At 39.3% G+C, this 15,212-nt stretch overlaps 1 long non-coding RNA gene across 2 annotated transcripts in view; it reads left to right on the forward strand.

Annotated features, from left to right (window-relative positions):
• The window catches only part of LOC141372999 (uncharacterized), a 35,480-nt gene extending 20,610 nt beyond the window's left edge, over window positions 1-14,870 (forward strand). For both annotated transcript variants that reach the window (XR_012378597.1, XR_012378598.1), the window contains exon 5: window positions 14,665-14,870. This is a non-coding gene — a long non-coding RNA (uncharacterized lncRNA). The remainder of the gene's footprint in view (window positions 1-14,664) is intronic.
• Window positions 14,871-15,212: the final 342 nt, after the last annotated feature.

The raw sequence follows: 15,212 nt of genomic DNA on the forward strand, positions 1-15,212 counted from the left end.
TGCTGGTGCTGTACTACTCTTGAGGACACAGAGATGAACAAGCAGACGCAGTACTTTTCTTTAAGAAGATCACACTCTAGTGGGTGAGACAGACATTAAACAGATCACTTCACCACAACCCTTGGCATTACAATTATGGAAAGTGCTATGTCTGGAAATTCCTGGATGCTCTTGGGGAAAATGTAGTATTAGTATTTTATTTTTTACTAATATTTTCTTTTACTTTTTGAAATTGAAGTATCATTGACATGTACCAATAGATTAGTTTCAAGTGTACAACATAATGATTTGATATATGTATATATTGCAAAATTATCATCACTATAGGTCTAGTTAATATCCATCACCACATGTAGTATTTTCTGAAGTGAGATTACGTTCTTCATTATTTTGCTGTCAAGAAGAAACATTCTGGAATTCAACAGGCCATTTCTCATCACTTTCTTTTCTATTCTTCTCTCTACTTCTTGACTATGCCCAACAATTGCCTGTTGGTGTTTGAGCTAATGGAATTTCATGAGAAAATAGTCATAGTTCTAATACCTTTGCATAGCCCAAACGCCATTACATACCTCTGAAAATGACTATTTAAAAATCACTTTTTATGTTTTTATTCTATTTTTCTTAGACATTTCCCTAACATTGTCCTACTTGGGTACATGTATTTTTTCAAATATTGCTAGCTTCCGTCTATAGACAGAGGTCTGTTTTTTACTGAAGCTCAAAGAACTTCAAAGAGTTTTGTCCTTAAAACAATGCTGATAGATAACTAGGGTGGCGTGGTGGGAACTGAAGGGAGGGGAGTTACAGTGTTTGGATAGAGCACAAAAAAGTAGGAAATGGGTTGGTGCAAACCCTAGGGCCCAGAGTTGTGTGTGTGATTCTGGTTCTCTAAAGTATAGCTTTGAAGTGTAGCTGTGGAATTTATTATCAGTTGTTTTATCTCCCTCTTGGTTTATTTACAGAAGTTTTCCCAAAATGTGTCTGTGAATACTTATTCCATGAGATGTTAACAAATGTTAACATGGGAAAAAACAAACAAAAAACAAAATAATAAACCTGTCCATGGTCAAATAAGTTTTACTGCCAGACTTCTCAGAAATTTTAAAATCCAAGGCACATTGTGAACTGTCAAGAAAGGAATCGTAGGCAATGTATATTCAAATTTATTTGATGATGAACCTCATTTTTACAGAACATCTGGTAAGAATAGCATTGCTTGGAAGGAAGTTTGGGAAATATAGGCTTAGATTACTTTCTGAATGAATTTGTTCTCTTGAGGATACCAGTGGATGGCAAGGAAGATCTTTCATAACATATAGAAGAGTAGAGAATAAAATAAGTCTGGGCTTAGAGTGTGTTATAATTTACAAAATGGCTAATTCGCAGGGATAAAATCATTGAGATTGAGAGTTACAATGATTTAATTTCATAAAGGAATGATGAAGATGGGCACTAGTGTAATTTTTAAAAAATTTTAAAATTTTTTAAAAGATTTATTGGGGCACATGGGTGGCTCAGTCAATTAAGAGTCTGCCTTCCGCTCAGGTCCTGATCCCAGGGTCCTGGGATTGAGCCCCACATTGGGCTCCTTGCTCAGCAGGGAGCCTGCTTCTCCCTCTCCCTCTGCTGCTCCCCCTGCTCTCTCTCTCTGTCAAATACATAAATAAAATCTTTAAAAAAAGAGTTACTTATTTTAGAGAGAGCATGTGTGCGTGCATGAGCAGGGGCAGGGAGGAGCAGAGGGAGAAGGAGAGAGAAACTCTAAGCTGACTCCATGCTCATGGTGGAGCCCTATACAGGGCTTGATCTCAGGACCCTGAGGTCACCACCTGAGCCCAAACCAAGAGTTGGTCGCTTAACCGCCTGCGCGACCCAGGCGCCCCACTAGTGTAATTTTTATATATACTGTGAAATTTGGCAATAGCAAATTGTTCCTAGGTACTTCAGGATCAATTATGTAAAGTTAGAATCATTTTTATTTCATTTCTTTCAATCCATCAGAGTTGATTTTTAAAAATTCTAGATTCACTCATGTGATTTAAGTAGCACTGGTTTGTGGTATTTCCATTCTTCTTTACTGGAAATGAATTTCCTGGTTAGGATGTGGCTTCACTGGAGATGAATAAAAGGCAAACATAACTGAATGCTGCATGATTTCATAACTCTGTAAAAACATATCAACCAGTTTGAATCAGTCTATGAAGATCTCTTTCTGTTTGTTTCAATACCAGCTTTCCTCATTACTCTAGCTCTTGCATTCAGTGGGACTTTATGGTGTCTCTTTGGATTCTAAATTCCAAATTTCATTTCCTAATTTATTTGATAGAGGTAAAAACTACAGTTGTGCTTTTTGCTCTCTGGTATCTGAAAAAAAAAGTTTGCCTTCTTTTCTGAAACTAGAGTCTTAAATTTGTCTTTCTTTATCATCCTTTAATTCATTGGCCATATAGTAAGAAACTTAACAGATAAAGTAGAAACATATTTCAGCTAGCTGGAACTGTCCCTATTTGAGGTTAAAAAGAGGATCCCAACTTACACTCCAGTGTGAAGTTGGGAGTTTCTGAGGCAATGGATTTGAGGCATGGGTTTTGATTTAGACATCAAAATTTTAAATTCCACCAGTGTGTTCAAATAGAAATCTTGTTTCAAAAATTAAAATGCTCTAAAATCTTTGCTCAGAAAGTGTACCAGATTAATAAATTATTATAATGCATTTGCACATAATGAGACATTGTCTAACATCAAATAATGATGGGAGAGAAGTGGAACTTAAGATCACCTCTGCTCCAGGATGTCTTCCTATCAATCCAGTTCATGGGACACTCCTTATTGTCAGGTTGGATTTCAGCCAGTTCAAAAGTGGGATGTCTTTCTTTCCTTTCTTCTTCTTTTTTAAACAATTATCTATCCTCATGATATAATTATAACATAATTGAATCTTAAGATGTAAAGAAAGCCAGACGTTTCTTCAACAGTTATGGGTGGTTGGATATCTGATATCCACAGTGTTGTCTTTATTTTTCTTCTATCACCTGAGCCAGGGAAACACCTCAGCACATAGGGAGGGTATCCTCTTGGTGTTGGGATGAGCAGGAGGCTGACTGAGCACATGGTTTAAGGACTGTGGCTTGGGAGGTCTAAGGTTCACACAAGGTGAGAGCTCAGCTAGTTGGATATGATCATTCATTCATTCAGTTATTCATTCAGTATAGATTGAGCATCCACTGTATGCCAGGAAATACACTTGCAAGGTCAGATCCCAGAACAATCTGAAGTCAAGCTGACATTGAAATCGCTATCCAGTGCTAGGAAGCCTAGACATTGCCTCAGGAGTGACTTGGAACAGATAAAGGGTTTTATAATAAGGACCCAAACCCGTTTTAGTTCTCCCCTGAGGTTGAGGCTTCCAGGTATTTAAAGAGCTGGTGCTTTATGGTCTGGGTAGAAGTTTTAATTCAACTGGGATTGTAATTGCAGTAGTTCATGGGTGATTGAGGATAATGCTAACAATTTCCTATAGTTAAGGAAACATTATACTTCAGGAAGAGCTCTCATAGGAATTAATTAATTTAACCATTATAATTCTGTAAGGTAGAAGGCTGTGACCTGTCAATATCACATTTGAAGTAAAGATCAGGTGAGTCTGACTATATGACTGTTCTCATTTCTTTCCCCAACTTGCCTTCCCAAGGCTTAGAGAAGGGGTTAGCAAACTATAGCCTGTGGACCACATCTAGTCTTTGGGCCAAATCCAACTGTTTTTGAATAGCCCAAGCACTAAAAATAATAAAAGGATTGTAAAAATAAAGAAGAATTGGGCATCTGGGGGGCTCAGTTAGTTAAGTGTCTGACTGTTCATTTCAGCTCAGGTCATGGTCTCAGGGTCTGGGGATCGAGCCCTGCATCAGGCTCCAGGCTCAGTGGGGAGTCTGCATGAGATTCTCCCTCTCCCTCTGCGTACCACCCCCACCCTGCTCACTCTCTCTCTCTCTCAAATAAATAAATGCATCTTTAAAAAAAAAGAAAAGAAAAATATGCAACGGAGACAGTATGTGGCCGGCAAAACCAAAACTATTCACTATCTGGCTATCCTAGTCTAACCAGGCTGCCACAACAACATACCACAGACTGGGTAGCTTATAAACAAGAGAGATTTATTTCTCACAGTGCTAGAGGCTGGAAGTCCAAGATCAGGGTGCCAGCACAGTCAGGTGGGGGCTCTTTTTTCAGTCACCGATGTCTCCTGTGTCCTCACAGGATGGAAGTGGCAAGCTAGCTCTCAGAGCCTTTTTATAAGGGCACTAATCTCATACATGACTTTTCCATGAATCCTTCCAAATGTCCCACCTCCTAATAACATAACCTTGGGCATTATAATTTCAACATATGAATTTTAGAGAGGGCATAAACATTCAGACCATATAGCACTGACCCTTTATTTAGAAGGTTTGCCAGCTTTTGGCTTAGTGGCTTCTACATGGGTCTTCATGCTTTCTGGACACTATTAGTATAAACCACTCTGAAAAAACATTTGGAAAAATTAATAGTAACTCAAAAACTTGTCAAAATTCTTGTAACATATTCTTAAAACCAAAACAGTTTGGGCTTACTTGAGAGTATGAAGAATAGCAGCTTAAAAATGGGTTACACCTGGTCCTGGACCAGTAATGTGTCAGAACCAGCTTGCAAGAGCTGATTGTGCACATCTGTTCCCAGCTCCAAATCAACCTGGTAGCTTGAAATGGCCACAATGGAAGTAATTCCACCATAGAAATTGGCAAGATTTACAATTTGGGGCCTTTTCTCCCCAGAAAGCTGGTTTTGAGACATTTACCAGTACACCGCTAAATATATGTCATTTGATGTCTGAAGTCATTTATAACCCAAGCTGATGTACTTATTCTAGTAATAAAGAGATTTGAGTGTTTTAATTTCATAGAAGCTTTTTTTTTTGACATGATACTGATACATTTTCATAGAACCCAAAGCCAAGGGCATATATAGATAGAAATCATCTATATAAGGGGAGTAATACAATTAACTACATTACTGGGTTGTTGTGAGAATTAAATATGTTAATACTGGTAAATATGCAGTAAGCTTTCAAAGGTAAAACATTTAAAGTAATGCCAACACATGCTAGTTATACTATCAGTGTTAGTCTTCAAATATCCATATCCAGATTCTAGCTCTGTGGAACAGAACACATTCAGATAAATCCCATCTAGGTCCCATGTGGGGATAACTTTGGGCTTGGAGTCCGAAGAATAGACTATCCATCCTGTCCCATTCTTTACTGCTCTGCATCTCAGGGAAGCCGACCTCAGGATGGCTGGCTCTACTCATCTGCATAAAGAGCTTAACATCACCCGCCTTGCCAGTTAGTGGGAGGATGAGACAAGATAATGGATGGGAAGGCACTTTTCTAATGGTAGTACATCACACAAACATAAGGTATTATTATCTTACAACAGTAAGATCTTGAAATGTGTGTGGTTAAGACTCAGGCTGACATTCTCTCGAAAAGAAGAAATAAATGAGTCACATCTTCCTTTGCCTCTCACCCTCTTATGTCAAAAGTGATGAATCACTGGCCAAAAATGTAAATGAGACTGTCACGAAGAGTCATTTGAAAGTTTTTATTCCACTTAGAGGAGCTCTGAGGGCCCTCTGTGTTATAGTAAAGCTAGCCTATTGACTAGAAACCAAGGTACTGAACTCTACTATGGTAGAAAAGAAACATGAACCTGTTCAGTATAGTTCATTTATTTTTCTATTATGTGAAATATAAGTTTTATAAAAATATTTTATTTATCCTTTTAAAATGTTAGTTGTGTTATGTACTTGCAAAAGTGGTTTTATACTGATATAGTTTTACCACTATTGCAAAAGTTTGTGAAGAAATTTGTTGTAAGAAGCTATCCTAGGCGCCTGGGTGGCTCAGTTGGTTAAGCGACTGCCTTTAGCTCAGGTCATGATCCTGGAGTCCCGGGATCGAGTCCCACATTGGGCTCCCTGCTCAGCAGGGAGTCTGCTTCTCCCTCTGACCCTCTTCCCTCTCGTGCCCTCTATCTCTCATTCTCTCTCTCTCAAATAAATAAATAAAATCTTTAAAAAAAAAGAAGCCATCCTAAACATAGTAAGATAATTAAAATGATAAAAAAATAGATAAAATAAGTAGAAATTAAGCTCATGGTGTACAATTGAGTTGAGAGAGAGCAATAATTACTCTTAATATTTGCTACTAGCTCTTTGGAATCTTGCTACTCAAACTTTTTTTTTTTTTGCTACTCAAACTTTATATATGAATCATCTTGGGATCCTGTTAAAATGCAGATCCCATTGCAGAAAGTGTGGGGCGGAGCCCTGTATATAGCGCATTTCTCACAATCACCCAGGTAATACCCAATACTCTTCTGCAGACCACACTCTGAGTAGAGGTAGAGGCTATGCAGTATTTAATGGAGGAAAGAGTTTTTGAGCCTCTGTTGATTGACTGCAGATTCAATTCCAGCTACCAGGTGAGGTCCTCAAGAGATAATGCCCCTCTTTTTGCATAAGTTTTAAACTAGTTAGAAAATGAAACAAAAAGGTAAATATTGAAGCAAAAGTAACACCTTTATTACTGATGGGAGTCTAAAGTAAAGAATGTAGCTTCACATGAGAGCCACATGGGCTTATTCTGGATGATGGCAGGCCAACTTACCCACCTGCCCAGCAGCACTGGACTGAGGCAGTGTCCTAGGAGAGAAAAGCTCCTGCTCTTTTGACCTAGCTCACTCTCCAGAGGAAGAAGACAGAGCAGAGGTGAGAATGCCTGGTTATTCTTCCTAAATTGACCAATCAGGTAGTTAAAGGGATGGAGAGCAACCTGGAGTTATAGACCTTCACAGAAAGTAAACATCGGGACGGCGAAAAAAGCAGTCCCCATGCCCACCTGCTGCCTTTGAACCAGGCAGCTGCAGATCAGCAGTGTCTCCATCTTTAAACTTTAGGGAAAAAATGCCTTGGAAGGAGGCACACTCTCCAGGAATCATCAGTAACCTTAGGGGCTTGGGGGGCAGTCTGCCCCTGTTCTCATCAGTATTTCACCTGAGCTGTGCTTTTGTGCTGCCCAGATAGAACCCCTTGGAGGACAATACTGAAGACCAGCTGCAGTTAGTTGCACAGCAAAGAGGCAGGCAGGAATTGTCACAGGACAATGTGGGGAGAGCAAGGGGAGCACTTCAAAGGTTTCTTCCAGGCTCACTGCCTCTACTAGGTACCCTACTTCTCAATACCATATAGATAGTGGACAGAAAACATCAAGGTAAGAAGTAGAGCCTAAGTCTACATCAAAAAGGCAAGAATCATGGAAAAAATTCAGAAAAGATGTTCAGAGGGTCACAAAATTAAATGCAATTGATAGATCAGAGATAAAGTTAGATGTATCAAAGAAGATATGGCAAATAAGCATGGAAAAATGTGCTCCAGATCACTAATCACTAGGGAGATGCAAATTAAAATCAGGAGATACTACTACACATTTATTAGAATGGCTAAAATATAAAAAGAATTATAAACATTTATCAAAAGGCCCTGAGCCTAATAACTTCACTGATGAATTCCACCAAACATTTAAAGAAGGAAGATCAGTCCTTCTCATACTTTTCCAAAAACTGAAGAGGTGGGAAAACTTACTAACTCATTCTATGAGGCCAGTAATACCCTAACGAAAAAGTCAAAGATACTCCAAGAAAGAAAACTATGGACTAATATCTTTTATGAACATTGATGCAAAAACCCTCAACAAAATACTAGTAAACTGAATTCAGCAGCATATTACAAGGATTAAACGCCATGACCAAGTGAGATTTATTCTGAAATGCAAGGATGTTTCAATACGTGAAAATTTATCAATATGATACACCAAATTAACAGATGAAGAAAACAACCCATAGGATCCTCTTAGTTAAAGCAGAAAAGTCATTTGACAAAATTCAACAACCTTTAATGATAAAATCACTCAACAAACTAGAAGTAGAAGGAAACTACCTCAACATAATAAAAGCCATACATGAAAAAACCCATAGCCTACATTATACTCAAGAGTAAAAGACTGAAAGGTTTTTCTCTAAGATCAAGAACAAGAGAAGGATGCCCATTCTCACCATTTTTATTCAACATAGGACTGGAAGTTCTAGTCAGATAAGTTAGCCAATAAAAAGAAAGAAAAGTTATCCAAATTGGAAAGAAAAACTAAAATGATTTCTGTTACAGATATGATCATATATATGCACAAAACCTTAGCGATTCCACAAAAAATTGGTAAAACTAATAAATAAATTCAGCAAAGTAGTAAGATACAGTCAACAGACAAAAAATCAGCTTTACATCTCTACACTAACAATGAACAATCTGAAAAGGTAGTTAAAAAACAGTTGCATATACAATAGCATCAGAAAAATACTTAGGAATTAACCAAGGTGATGAATGATTTGTACAATGACTACTACAAAACATGGCTGAAAGAAATAAAAAAAAATAAGTAAATGGAAACATATCCCATGTTTGTGGGTTAGAACAATTAATATTGCTTAGAAATTCATACTGATCTACAGATTCAATGCAATACCTATCAAAACCCCAATGATGTTTTTTGTAGAAATAGAAAATCCATCTTAAAATTCATATGGAATCTCAAGGCACCCTGAATAGTCAAAACAATATTGAAAAAGAAGCACAAAGCTGGAGGACTTGCACTTGCTGATTTCAAAATTTACGACAAAGCTACAGTGACCAAAACAGTGTGTTAGGGCATAAAAAAAGACATATAAACCAATAGAATAGAATAGAGAACACAGAAATACAACCTTACATATATGGCCAAATGATTTTTGACAAGGGTGCCACGACCATTCAATGGAGAAAGCACAGTTTTTTCAACAAATGGTTCTGGGAAAACTGGACATTCACATGCTAAAGAATGAAATGGAACCCTTACCTACCACCACATACAATAATTAACTAAAAATGGAGCAAAGACCTCAATGTAAGACCTAAAACTATAGCAATCTTAGAAGAAAACATAGGGTAAAAGCTATAGCAATGATTTCTTGGATATGACAACAAAGGCATAGGTAACAGAAGAAAAAAGACAAATTGGACTTCATGAAAATTTTAGAATTCTGTGTATCAGAAGACAATCTTAAGATAGTAAAAAGGCAACCCACAGAATAGGAGAAAATATTTGCAAATCATCTCTTATAATGTATTAATGTCCAGAATATATAGAGAACTTCTCAGGCTCAAAAAAAAACAAAAATGTAGGGGCACCTAGGTGGCTCAGCTGGTTGAGTGTCTGCCTTTGACTTGGGTCATGATCTCAGGGTCCTGGGATCGAGCCCCGCGTCAGGTTCCCTGCTCGGTGGGTAGCCTGCTTCTCCCTCTCCCTCTACCCCTCTCCCGCTTGTGCTCTCTTTCTCTCTCTCTGTCGGTCTCAAATAAATAAAATCTTAAAAAAAAAAAGTACAACCCAATTCAAAAATGGACAAAAGACTTGAATAAATATTTCTTCAAAGAAGATATACAAATGGCCAATAAGGACTTGAAAAGATGCTCAATATCACTGATAATTAGACCCATGCAAATCAAAACCACAATAAGATACCACCTCGCAGCCATTAGGATGGTTGATATAAAAAAATCAGAAAATAGCAAATATTGGTGAGGATTTGGAGACATTGGAACTGTTGTGCCCCACTAATGGGGATGTAAAATGGTTTAGCCAGTGTGAAAAACAGTACGGCAGTTCCTCAAAAAATTAAAAATAGAATTACCATGTGATCCAGCAATTTCACTTCTGAGTATATACCCAAAAGAACTGAAAGCAGCATCTCAGATATTTGCAAACCCATGTCCTGAGCAGCATTATTCATGCTAGGTACACCTGGAAGCAACCCAAGTGTCCATCTGTGGATAAGCAAAATATGGTACATACATACATACAATAGAATATTATTCAGCTTTAAAAAGGAAGTAAATTCTGCATATGCTACCACATAGATAAACCTTGAGAACATTATGCTAAGTGAAATAAGCCAGTCACGGAAAGACAAATACTGTATGACTTCACTTATATGAGGTACTTAGTCAAAATCATAAAGACAGAACAGGGGGCTGAGGGAAGGCGGAAATGGAAGGCTATTGTTTTAGTGGGTATAGAGTTTCAGTGCTATAAGATGAAAGTGTTATGAAGAGGGTTGGTGGTGATGATTGCACAACATATGAATGCATTTAATACCACTAAACTAGACAGAAATGGTTAAGATCATAAACTTGATCTTATGTTTGTTTTATCACAATGAAAAGAAAATTGGGAAAAGAATCCAGGTGAATGGATAAACAAATTGTGGTATACCCATGCAATGGAATTCTACTCCGTAGTCAACAAAAATGGTCTACTGATACACACAATTCTGTGGAAGAATAATTGTGCTTAGTGAAAGAAGCCAGACAAAAATAGTATATGCTATAGGATTTTATTTATATAAAAATTCTATACAATGCAAGCTAATGTATCGTGAAAGCAGAGCAGATTGCCGGTAGACAGAGATGGGAGGGAGATAACATGAAGGGGCAGGACGAGATGAGACATTTGCAGAGATGGGTGTGCTCAGTAACTTGATTGTGGTGATGGCTTCGTGGATGGATGCTTTTGTCATAAGGTATCAAATTGTGTACTGTAAATATGTAGAGTTGATGTCAGTAAAACTATTAAGATTAAAAATCCTGGCTATCATTTTGGGGATACTCTGTTCACTGTGGTAGGTGTCTGACAGCTGGTAAGCAGGCCTCATTTAAAGGTCAGATGTGGTGTGGGCAGCCATCACGGTTGCCACTGATGTTTGCTGATGGTGTGGCTCACTGGACCACGTGGGCATCCTGGGTGATAACGAAGTGCAAATGAGAGACCGAGGACAGAGTTACTGCTTCTGCACTGTGGGAATTCTATACCAAGTCCCTCTTTCCCAGCTGGTCCTAGATGCTGGCCACCCTCCCAAGGGCCTGGAGGAACTTCTGTCATCACTTACTTTCTTCCTCTTTCCCACCCCTCTCCAGTACTGTGCACAGACTCCCAAGCCCCACTGCCCAGGTTCACGTTCAGGCTTCACTAGTTAGTAGCTGTGTGGTCTTAGACAACTGTATCATTTTCTTAGGCTACCTAACAAAATAACACAAATGGGGGTGCTTGGAACAACAGAAATGTATTATCTCACAGTTTTGGAAGCTACAAGTACAAAATCAAGTGTGAGCAGATTGGTTTCTTCTGAGGGCTGGGAAAGGGGTTCTGTTCCAGGCCTCTCCTCTAGCTTCTGGTGGTTTGCTAGCAATCTTTGGCCTTTGGCTTGAGGCAGGAGAACTCTACTCTTTACTTGGCCTTCTCCCTGTGTGTGTGTGTATGTCTCTTTTTAAAAGGACATCGTCATCCTGGATTAGGGGCCCACCCTTCTGCAGTACCATCCTGTCTTAACTAATTGCATCTGCAATGGCCCTCTTTACTAATAAGATCACATTCTGAGGTACTGGGGATTAGGACTTCAGCATATGAATTTTCAGGAGATGCAATGCAATTCATGACAACAACTTCTTTAACTTCTCAGTGCCTTAGTTTCTCTGCCTGTAAAACAGGGATATTAATAATCCCTACATCTTGGGGTTGATATAAAGATTCCATCATCAGAACACATGAAGCACTTTGAGATGCCCGGTCCCTGACACAGTGAGCAATTGTGAAGTGTCACTATCACTGTTGTTCTCTCCTGCTGCATGTGCAGATTTTGACCTGCAAAGAGTTTCTGTTCTGGATTCACAAGTCTACACCCCCTCCCAGCCCGTCACCACCCAAAGTTTTTACCAGCACACATAAAAATATACAAAGCAGAATATGCCAAGTACGGAGGTCCTGAGGGGGTGATAGTTCCATGTGCTGGATAGTCATGGGGGCCTTCATGGAGATGTTAGCAGACTTTGAAGACAGGGAGGAAGATTTGAATCCTTTTTTCAAAGAGGAATTTTATGTTTCAGATTTGGGGGAAAATTACCGATCTTCGAACTTCAACATCTCATTTGTAAAATGGGAAAACCACAATTATTGCAATGATTAAATGAGACAATGTAGCTAAAGTGCCTGTCAGATACCCCAAATATAATAGGTTGTCAATGAATATAAACAAATAAACAAAGATAATTCCACACTGGAGTACAATGACAGACTGTTCCCCAAGGACGATACAGGAGCACAGGGATCACCTTACTAAGGGGACCTCTCCTGCAGTCACTTGGACACTTGGAGCTGGTTTTAAGTTGAAGAGGGCACCTTGAAATACAGCCACAGAGGATCAGTGGTGTGCTGTGGGTCTACAAAGAGGCAAAAAACTCAGCCCCCTCTGCTATCTTTAATTCATAAGTTCCTTATTCCAAACTAGGAGTTTCTTATTCCTTTTATATAAATTGACAGGTTAGCTTGAAGAAAGCATGTTCGCAGCTTATAAAATAGAATAGGCATTAACCTCTTCTTAAAGATTCATGTGCTTGAAGTATTTGAAGAAATGGTATTTTTATTAAACCCATGTTTGAGTTAAGGGTGTTACCACATACATCACATTTAGATCACAACTTTTCAAAGAGAGGAGACTCAAACACATCTATAATAGAATTAGAGTAAGCATAATTTCAGATTTCTTTGATATTTGGGACGGCACTTCAGTATCTTGGATTTTGTCATTATGGATCCTTACATTTCTTTTTCGAGCTTTAATTCTTCATCTTTAAAATGGGGATGATACGTTAGTATAATTAAATGAGACAGTGTAGGTGAAGGACCTATTATTATAAAGCCCTAAAATTCGTGGTTCTGGATACCCAGTGTTCTTCCTATTTGGGGAGAATCCAAAAATTGATGGTAGACAGGGCTTGGTTTACCCCAGTGGAAATCAAACGGAGGTAGATTCTGTTTCTACTCTTGACCCTTGGCTGCTAGAGCATGGATGGGTGGCCAAAGGGTGACCAGTCAGATGCTCCCACTGGGAGCATTCAAAGGCTCAGGGCCATGTAGATATTATTTGTGGTGGCAGCTGGTGGCCGTGCAGCAAGGACTCAGGACCATCAGAGCCCAACAGGGTGTTGGCTGGGCTTTGCCCACAATAGTTTCTGCCTAAACCCAGGTCCCCCAGCTATCTGGGGAACTAATTTCTATCTTTTCGAACAAATTCATATTTTATTTAAATTAGCTGGAAAATCTGCTTGTTGTTTGCAACCTAAATCACTGAGCAGTGCAAGCTTCAACTTTAATTTTACAGCAAATGTGCAAAATTACTAGTTAAAGAAGGATTATGGCTGCTGGATGGTTGAGTTTCTCCTGAGTTTTACTCCACAATACAGTCGATTGTTACAGAAAACCAAGATTGGCGCGAGCCAAGCTACTCATGCTGTTTGACAAAGTCCAAGTATGGGGGATAATCCTGAAAATCAGGAGACTCCACAGCTGGCTCCTGCTGCTTCCTTTCATTTTATTTGCGGCAATCTTTATAATCATGGGATTTTTTTCTAGGGTTTCATGATAAAATGATTTATAAATTTAGTTATGCTTATGCAAGCAGTCATAATGAAACTGATTCCAAAAAGGCCGACGATGGGCCAAGAAGTAAAATTACCCAATGTCCTCCAATCTGTAATTCATCTAACATGAGCAACGTGGAGTTCTTTGATAAGCTTCATTTAAGGGAGCTGTTGGATCCAGGCCCAGTAAAAATTCCTATTGATGAGATCCCACAGGCACCTCAGAAGCATCAGGGTTCGAAGAGAAGGGCATCTCATTGTCGTTCCCACAGGACAGGGACCTCCCTATGTTGCATACAAAATAGGAGGCCACCTCTGGTATGCCCCTCGAGGCAAGCCCTGGAATAGGATTAACTTCCTTACCCCTACTCCTCCCATTCCTTATACTGGAGTTGATAATGAGGACATGAACAAATGGTATAAGATTAAGGGAAAAAGGGTGCGGGCATCATCTGACAACCTCTGGGAAAGGATTAAGAGGAGTGATCCTCCGTGGTGTCTATGGAGCAAGGACAAGAGACGAAAACATATAGAAATGGAATAAGTACTTTGATAAGGTAGGGTGCACACATTGTAAGCTGCCTTTGGAGAAAGAATAAACTTCAGATAACCTTTAAGCAAGAGTAAAAGAATGGAAAAACAAGGAAACATTCTAATGAATAAATAAAGTCCCTCCGAGGCTATTGAGAGGGAGATGCTTACACCCTGATCCTGTGTCCGTGTCTCCTCGCTCGCCGACGCCGTCCTTTCCTTCAAGGACCCTTCCCCTGCTGGAGCTGGACTCCCGCACAAGATTATTCAGAAGAAGGGTGGTGTCTTGATATTCCAATATAAATAATATTTTCTAGGCACCAAAAGCAGATTTTCAGTCATATAGTGGTTGTGCCAAGAAGTTGTTGGCCAGTGTCTGAGAATTGCTGTGGGTATTCACCATCCCAGACTGTCTAGATGAGTTACCTTGGTCCTGAGTGGCTTCTCCTTCTTCCTGTTTAAGAGGCTGCACCCAAACTCAGTTTCCCATTGGAAACAGTGACTTCCTCTCTCGTTTCCAATCCCCACCAGACCTCAAGGAGACTAAACGGAAATGCCTTTGAAATCCACTGGCAAGAGAGCAGCAGACGCCTGGGTGGCTCAGTTGGTTGGGCGACTGCCTTCGGCTCGGGTCATGATTCTGGAGTCCCGGGATCGAGTCCCGCATTGGGCTCCCTGCTCGGCGGGGGGTCTGCTTCTCCCTCTGACCCTCTTCCCTCTCGTGCTCTCTAGCTCTCATTCTCTCTCTCTCAAATAAATAAATAATCTTTAAAAAGAAAAAGAGCAGCAGAAACATTGTGTATGTATGTGTGTGCAGACACGTTTCTGTATTAAAACATAGACTCCTGTGTGTAAGTCACATAACAATACCATATGGCCACCAGCCATTGTGTCAGAAGGTAAGTATTTTCCCTTCAGATGATATTGAGTATCATTTGTTCAGTTTTTAAAGTTAAATGTCATCTGTCTTTTAAATTTTCATTGTGATTGTAAGCTGGTAACTAAAAATAAACCAACAAAAGAAAATAAACCCCAAACCCCGCAAAATGCTATTTGTCTCTCCAAACTGTGCTTATCGC

This window comes from Callorhinus ursinus, unplaced genomic scaffold (genome assembly GCF_003265705.2).
Source record: "Callorhinus ursinus isolate GAN/ISIS: 27379988/994484 unplaced genomic scaffold, GSC_fseal_2.0 scaffold6, whole genome shotgun sequence".
NCBI lineage: Eukaryota > Metazoa > Chordata > Mammalia > Carnivora > Otariidae > Callorhinus > Callorhinus ursinus.